Source organism: Crassostrea angulata, chromosome 6, assembly GCF_025612915.1.
Source record: "Crassostrea angulata isolate pt1a10 chromosome 6, ASM2561291v2, whole genome shotgun sequence".
In the NCBI taxonomy this organism is placed as follows: Eukaryota; Metazoa; Mollusca; class Bivalvia; order Ostreida; family Ostreidae; genus Magallana; species Magallana angulata.
The window spans coordinates 52,847,066-52,855,689 of record NC_069116.1 but is presented as its reverse complement, the minus strand read 5'-3'; the positions used below and the strand labels follow the sequence as shown (position 1 = coordinate 52,855,689).

The 8,624-nt window shown below is 32.3% G+C and overlaps 1 long non-coding RNA gene across 1 annotated transcript; it reads left to right on the top strand.

The window, feature by feature from the left end:
- Nucleotides 1–1,352: 1,352 nt before the first annotated feature.
- On the top strand, nucleotides 1,353–4,382 carry LOC128190614 (uncharacterized). The gene is made up of 3 exons (XR_008244368.1): nucleotides 1,353–1,414; nucleotides 2,282–2,382; nucleotides 3,386–4,382. It is a non-coding gene; the product is annotated as an uncharacterized LOC128190614 (long non-coding RNA).
- The last annotated feature ends 4,242 nt before the right edge of the window (nucleotides 4,383–8,624 follow it).

Below are 8,624 nucleotides of genomic sequence, written 5' to 3'. Positions count from 1 at the left end.
AATTTATTACTCTTTTCATGAACGTAAAATGTCAATTGAATTGTACATTTTTCCTGTTCCACCCCCTTTAGATGTGCCAATTCATGTTTCGGAAGTTTATAATGACCCCGATATCCTGTTTGTGGTTTATGTGTGTTAATTTAAACGAAGTTAACGATTGAAAGTAATGGCTTGCATCTTAAGCTTTAAAACACTTGCCTTTAAAAGTTCCGAACACCCTTCAATTTTGTCAAAAGGAGATACCAGCCACAGTAAGGTACAGACGAGGGGCATTTGACAGGGCTTAAATGACCCTTTTTGGGAATGGGTTCTTTTACAGGGCCTGCATGCAAGGGATATTATGCCTTGTTTGATTTATAATAGAATTTGATTCCTTAGCTGTACTTGTTACGAGTTGTCGTTACTTTCATGTAAATGTTTAAGAGATATTCGACTCAAGTATCAGTAATTTTATTAATTTCCGTCTCAAAAGTATGCAATAAAAGAATCTCTTAGAATGTTTATTCAAAAGAAATCATAATTGTTTGAAAAGAAAGAAATTCATTCATCTTTGACGAAAACGGTTGAAAAATACTTCATAGTTATGTACTTTCATTTTGATTTTCATATATATGGTAGACCAACCCCACTTATCGGAGTGCTTAAATCTTGCTCTCACATGTGACAGTTCGTACGATGTCTGATTGCGCAACTTGCATCAGCGCACAAGACGTCGGGCGTGTCATTTGACCGGCAACCGGTACGGGAAACTTACCGGCAGGACTTGTGTCAAGACTTCCGTCGTCAGCCCTTGTAGTTGACCGTAGTTGAAGAGACTTTGCAAATCTCCTTCACCATCGGTAAACTTTGAGCAGTTGATTACTGATATCGTGGCGCATATCCTCTAAAAGGAGAGACTACTGCACTTCATTTTAATTTGCTTTCAAAATTTTGGAAGCTTGGAAATAAACGATATTTTGGCATTGAAATCTAAATTTTCCTGCATACCTTTTTCTCATTTATCTTGACCAACGGAACCTACCTTCTTGTACCAGTTTGCCAATTTATTTTGTTTACCTACCTCAATCACACCTCACAGCCTTATTAGCATAATCGGAACCTTTCTGGTTTTTATATTCAAGAAAGAATGAAAAAACCCGAGAAAGTCAAAACTTCGTATATCTCGGGATTTTAACGAGACCAGTCTCCTACTCGTGAAAATCGAGAGAGGAGTTTAGATGGAAAAAGTAAGTAAAAGTTTTTGTTTCTTATATTGGCAAGCTTTTAAATTATTTAAAGTTGCAGAACAATTGTTTATTAACGTGAAGTCGAAGTTTGGGGTGATTAGCCTTATCTCTTTAAATTTTGTTCAGCTGAACAGCAATCCTCGATTTTGTCAATAATCTAAAACGTGCTAAGGAGTAGTCATTCGTCGGTAAGAACATACTTACTTACATTGTTAAACTACTCAAAAACTCTTTTAAAAGCCTACAATGCATTAAGTCTAGTACAAGTGTTACAAAAATGTCGATAATTAATGGTTGTTGTGAAATGTGACTTGAAAGACATGTTTTAGTATAAAATGTGTATGCAGGTGTATTATAGTCAGTTTTTACACATATGTTTACGTAGCATACGTTAAAAAAATATTGTATGTTTTTCCTAGAATATTGAGTGTGTGTCAATCATGCTTTCAGTCATTTCCATACAGAATTTCCTCGACACGCACAATGTACACTGTACATGTGGTTTTGATACCTGTATCTCATTCTAACTGTTAACTTTATGTCTTATTTATCTATTAACGATGAGAGTGTTTATAAATCAAGGGTCTGCATTTGTTATGTAAATATAACATTATACGATTGAGGGTATGAGATAGAGATAGTAGACTCAGAGAGAGAGAGAGAGAAAGAGAGAGAGAGAGAGAGTGTGTGTAATTACAGTGTACCGTACATGTAATTGTTATTGATTGCCTAGCTTCCATGAACCATATATATATTTCAATAATGCCACATTGCACTAGAAATATTGCTGACAAAGATGTTAAGAGAGATTCATGGAGAGAGAGAGAGAGAGAGAGAGAGAGAGAGTATGAAAAGCCATTACAAATTTTATAGTTATATGTCATTTCCCACTTAATGAGTTGTTATAGCTGTTATCATGGTAATGTTTTGACCATGTCTCAGATACTGCATGTGCCCATAAAAAAGTGTAATCTAGGACACACCCTTTTGTTTGATAATGACAGCATTTAGCTTTGTAATGATAGCTAGTGTATCTTTTTTCTTCTAATCTACAGGTTTACCTGCGGCTTCCAGATGATCTGAAGATCAGGAATATAGAAAATATTGTCAATTTGATATTGCTAATGACCCAGTCAAGTCTGCTGAAGCCCAGAAGGTACTTCTTTGTCATGTAATAAACTTACAACTTGTTTTCCATATGTAGATATATTTGGTTTAAGCTGATTGAGAGCCAGGCAAGGTCATCTAAATAGCTACAATGTCTTGTGTAAAAGGGAAAGGTTTATATGGGCATCTTGTTGCAAATCTGCTTGATTATTAGCTGCAGATCTGTAGCTCTCTGGTTGAAAAAATTCAGATAGACTATCCGAATTTTTTCAACCAGAGAACTACAGATCTGCCGCTACTTGATTATCTGTATTTTAAGGGGTGGGAACCTCTGAAAGGAATACCAGGAGTTTGAAAATATTATAAACTTTAAGAGATGTGTTTTACACTCTCTGAGAAAATGGGATTTGCAGAAATCCCATGAATTTCTTATGCTGGAAATATGTTTTTCAGATTAGTTTTTGTTATTGACGCAATCATATTTTGGTGTACATAGAATGTTGATAGTTGAAACTCATACAGACAATCTTTCTGTCCACTGGATATCTAAATATCTTTGAAGTTACACCATTGAAGTTACACATTCATTAAATTTATCATGTGTATCCAGAATTGATTGAGCCAGGTTTCCTGATGTTTCCTGATGTTGTCATATAAGTGATACATTGTACTGCTTTAAAAAGTATATATCACTTGTGACTTACTGGTATATTAGTACATATTTCATTTGTAAAATAATTTGACAGATTTAAAGTGTTTTGTAGTACTGAAATGTTTTTATGGATTTTAAAATTACTGAAAGTACATGCACATGATGCAACTATCTTTTGACGCTGTATATATAACAAAAAGAAACTGTCAGCTGGGTTTAAAATTAGTGGCAAAATGATGTAATACATGTATGTACAATATTAGAAAAGATTACATTGTTAGTAATTGCACATTCCATGAATAACTTCATTGAATATATACATGTAAGTATTTGATGAGTGCACAATGTTTGCAAAAATTACATGTAATTCTCTTAACACTTTATGTTTATTCTATTTTAGTTTCCAGACCATGACATTAATGAATATTCCTTGAATGGAATGCATGAGGATTAGAATGGAACCTTATTCTGCCTTTTTACCAACTCACACCATCTTTTCAAGATTTATGGAGCCAACCACAGAAGAATTTGTTCTATACACATCATTCATAACATTCTTATTTATGTGGCATAACTTTAAATGTTACTGGATGAATTGTGTTCACATAATGAATACCAGCAAACGTTTTATCGAGTGCACTTAATTCGTATTTTTCCTACCCATCCATCTAACATATGTTTTTATATTACATATTCATATACATGTTACATAACATTTTTGGAAAAAGCTATTTTTTTAAAATTGGAATTTAGCCTTACTATTTTATACAAGTTTTTTTTTAAAGGGACTTGGACACGATTTTAGATCAAAATTTTGTTTTCAATTTCTTTATGCATAAATTGATTTACTTGCACATTTTGAATGATTGACCACAATTTGAATGTTAGAAGTCAAGTTATAAGATAGATACAGGGGTAAGAATTTATTGTTATGTAAACAAAGCTCGAGTCTTATGTTTGTTAACAAATAATATAAAGTATGAAATTACCATACTGATTCGATGTGATCATAAATGATATTAATGATATTATTAATAGAAAAAAGCAACATTTGAATGAAACTTACACCAATAAAACACATATGTAAATAATAACAAGACTCGCGCTTTGTTTACAAAACAAAGAATATTTAATTATCTTTCTTTTAACTCAGTATTTGACTTTCAAAATTAGTATTATGATTTTTTTAGAATGATATATGCAATTTCATTAATTTATTTTTCATTTTAAGAAAATTCATTTAAAAAAAAATATCTTACAACCTGTGTATTTTTTTTTCAGTTTACATAACACAGTGTATTAATTGAATGTAGTTGTGTAGATTTATACATGTACCTACAAGCAATATACATTTAATATTCACCAGGTACATGTACCAGCCTACTATATTTGATAAATGAATGTACTTCTTTCATGCCTTTTACTCATTGTTATATGTATTATTTATAATTAAAATACTTTGAAAACTTTTCTCAATTTATTTATTTTAGTAAGATTAAGAAACGGACTATAGTTAATGCACGTTTTCAAGAGTTGTCTCTCTTGGGGACAATAATGAATGCTCCCCAGGGTTCATGACCCTGAATATTGAGTAGGCTGTGAGGTGTGTCAATATCTACACCTATTTTTAAACTTTCAAAGAAAAATGATTTGATCATACACGTCAAACCATTGCCGATTTTGATGCAATATAGTTTCTGTCTTCGTGTAGAACATTTATGAAATAAATAAATCATTTTCATGTACATGATCTAAATAATGATCTCTTTTATTGGCCTTCTGCTTTCTGTTGTTTTCCTTAATGTGGTGAATATTTGATGGCGATTCTTTCATGTGTATTTACTCCATGTAAAGGTCCCTGGCCCTATTTATGTGTCAAATTAATTAAATAACAGTTTGCAGAAAACTAAAATGATTTCAATTGCTATATATTCATACCTGTATTTTAATCAATTCCATAGGACACTTTTTGCAGATAACTACCCATGTACAGTATGTTCGATTTAAATGGATTTAAATTTCACAAGTTAAACAGATATTGCATGAGTTATTGTTACTTGCAATATCAAACTTTGAGATTTTATGCCCACAAAATAGTAAATTACATTGTGTTCAGTTTCAAAAGTATGCAATAAAATGCTTCTTATGAATTTTAACCTCATGAAACTAACTAACTTTCTGAAAATTGTTATCTAATAAATTTGCGACACACATAAGTTTAAAAATACTCATACGAAAGTTATTTAGATTTTTCTCTGAATATATAAGGCGGACAAAATTAAAACGAATGGAGTGTATAGGTCTTTATTACTACTTCCAACCGTTCACCAAAGCATGTACACAACAAAGGGAGTGTATAGGTCTTTATTACTACTTCCAACCGTTCACCAAAGCATGTACACAACAAAGTCAGATCTACGTGTACATCATCAGTTGAGCGATGGAGACCGGTTGCTGATCCGGTTATTTACTGGCAGAATTCATCTCCAAAAGGTAGATTTCAACTACCCAATTACGCGATGACAAGGCAAAGAGCCTTCGTCACGAGAAAAATTTGGTGGTTAAGCATTGCTGTACTGTATGGTGGCATAGATCTGCCACCACTTGTCAGATAGTTATGTCGACTTGTCAGATGATTATGTCGACTTGTCAGATATTTATGTCAACTTGTCAGATCTTTATGTTGACTTGTCAGAAAATAACCATATTGACTAGAAACTCAATATTTTGTTGTTAAAGCGTGCTAGTGCCACTAACTGCCATTAACTTGTCATCATAATATCTGACAAGTCGACATAAGAATCTGACAAGTTAACATAGTTATCTGACAGAAAAAATGATATGGCCACTAGTTTAAAGAAATTTATCATTCATATTATAAGCCAGATAATGATGTTGACTTGTCAGATGTTATGTTGTCTTGTAAAAATTATGTCGACTTGTCAAATAATTGTGTCGACTTGTCAGATTATTATGTCGACTTCTCCAATATTTATGTCGACTTAAAAGATGCTAATGTCAACTTGTCAGATCCTTATGTCGACTTGTCAGAAAATATTATTTCAACTTGATGGCACAAATTGGGCGTGGGAAGGTTATAGTGTTAAATTTTTAAACACGTGGATAAGTAACAAGTCGACTTAAAGAACTGACAAGTCCACATAATTATCTGAGAAGTTGACATCAAGATCTGACAAGTCGACATAATCATCTGACAAGTGGTGGCAGATCTATGCCACCATAGTACTGGAATGTATGGTGGCATAGTTCTGCCACCACTTGTCAGATAGCCATGTCGACTTGTCAGATCTTATTGTCGACTTGTCAGATAATTATGTTGACTTGTCAGATCTTTATGTTGACTTGTCACTTATTCACGTGTTGGAAAAAGTCAACACCAAAACGTTTCCACGCCAAATTTGTGCTATCCGGTTGACATATTTTTTCTGACAAGTCTACATAAAGATCTGACAAGTCGACATAATCATCTGACAAGTCGACATTATTATTTGACAAGTCGACATAATCATATGACAAGTCGAAATTATTATTTGACAAGTCGACATAATATCTGAAAAGTCAACATCATTATCTGACAAGTAAACATATAATATGAATAATAATTTTCTTTATTTTATTTTTTCTGTCAAATAATTATGTTAACTTGTCAGATCATTATGTCGACTTGTCAGATAATTATATTAACTTTTCATATCTTTATATCGGCTTGTCAGATAATTATGATGACAAGTTCATGACAATTAGTGGCAATAACACGCTTTGACAACAAATTATTGAGTTTCTACTCAATACGATAATTTTCTGACAAGTCAACAAAAATATATGACAAGTTGACATAAATATCTGACAAGTCGACATAATCATCTGACAAGTCAATATAATTATCTGACAAGTGGTGGCAGATCCATGCCACCATAGAAATGATTTCTCTTCAATGAGGATCTTTTGCACTTCATTTTGGCTAACATATTAGTATGGATACATTAGTTCCTTCAAAATATTCAAAATCGTCTTCTCTACTACAATGAAACTAGCAGACAAACAGGTTGCGTGGTTGGTTAGGGTGAGCAAAGGTGAATCGACCACAATAACATGGGCTGGGTTCTTTTTTTTTCTTCTTTTTTTGGGGGGGGGGGGGGGGGGCTTTCGAAGTATAATTCATACATACCTGTATTTTAATCAATTCCAGAAAACACTATCCGCAGTTAACTGCCCATGTATATAATCGATTTTAATGTGTTTAAATTTCACTTGTGAACAAACACAGATACTGTAAGAGTTATTGTTACCTGCAATATCAAACTTGGAAGATTTTATGCCAAATAAATTTGTAAATTACATTGTGTTCAATTTCAAAATTATGCAAAAAAAATAATTCTTCTGAATTTTTACCTTAGTAAACTAACAAACTTTCTGCAAATTCTTATTTATTAATGTATGGAACAAAATTTCGTTTAATAGTTTTAATATGGTCATGTTTGATTTAGAACAATAGACATAATTTTTCAACATTTTTAACTGATTTTTTTTTTTAAATCCAAGGAGTTCTCTAAGCCCAAGAAGAGGTGAAAAACACTAACTTATATAAAATTTTATGACCGAAAATGATTACCATACAGTGAATCCTTAGCGTAGAATGATGCTCTGTTGTCAGAATAATGATATTGTTATTTTATGACCAAGTTGATCATTTCGTGAATAGAATATAGAGTGACACAAAAAAGGGATTCTCCATATCATTTGACTTTTTTAGACTTCATTTTCAAATAAAGGAAGACTTTCTTTTCTTTCTAATTTTGACAAAAAAGGACCATCTCTGTGGAATCTTTTTTTTTTTTACCGTCAGTAGTCATTGCAGTGACGTATTTAACTGTTATACGTCACTGGTCATCGTACAAAAAAATGAAACTTCTATATTTTATATATAGCTTGTTTTAACAAAATTTGACAAGTTTACGTACCCTTCAAAGGAAAATTATAAAAGTTTTTATTATTATATCTATTTCCAGTATAAACTTTGCATACCCTTTGGTATCTCCCTGGTCCCGGAGCTCATAGTTTAGCAAAGTTGAATCTACTACGAAAGTACTGAGCAGAGACTTTTAGCACCAATAAACGCCAATGAAAAGGTTTAAGGAAAACACTGCATTATCCAGCTTCACTGCCGTTGTCAGAGGGTACAGACTCTTATTTCAAACTTGCTCCATTAAGCTCAGTTGGTGAGCAATCGGAATTAAAGAATTGGATATCATGAGAGGCGCTGGTGTAACGTTACTTGTATTCATATATGTAAACGATAATAATTTTTGGTATATCTTTTCTTAGGGAAAAAAATAAGTACCGCGATATTATGAGATACCAGTATATATGCCGTAAACTATCCACAACATACAATATTTTAAATGTCCAATCTATCGCTATCGTCATTGTTCAAACTGACTGTTGGAATTAACCCTGTGTACATAAGCATATATGTATAATTTTTATACATGGAGTTACTGTACTAGTTAACGTTAGTTGTATTTTTCAAGAGTTTCAACCCAAAATCCCAGTATGTTCCATTTTTTTTATCTTTAAAAAATAAAGCAATAAAATTGTTCTTGTGAATTTCTGTTCAA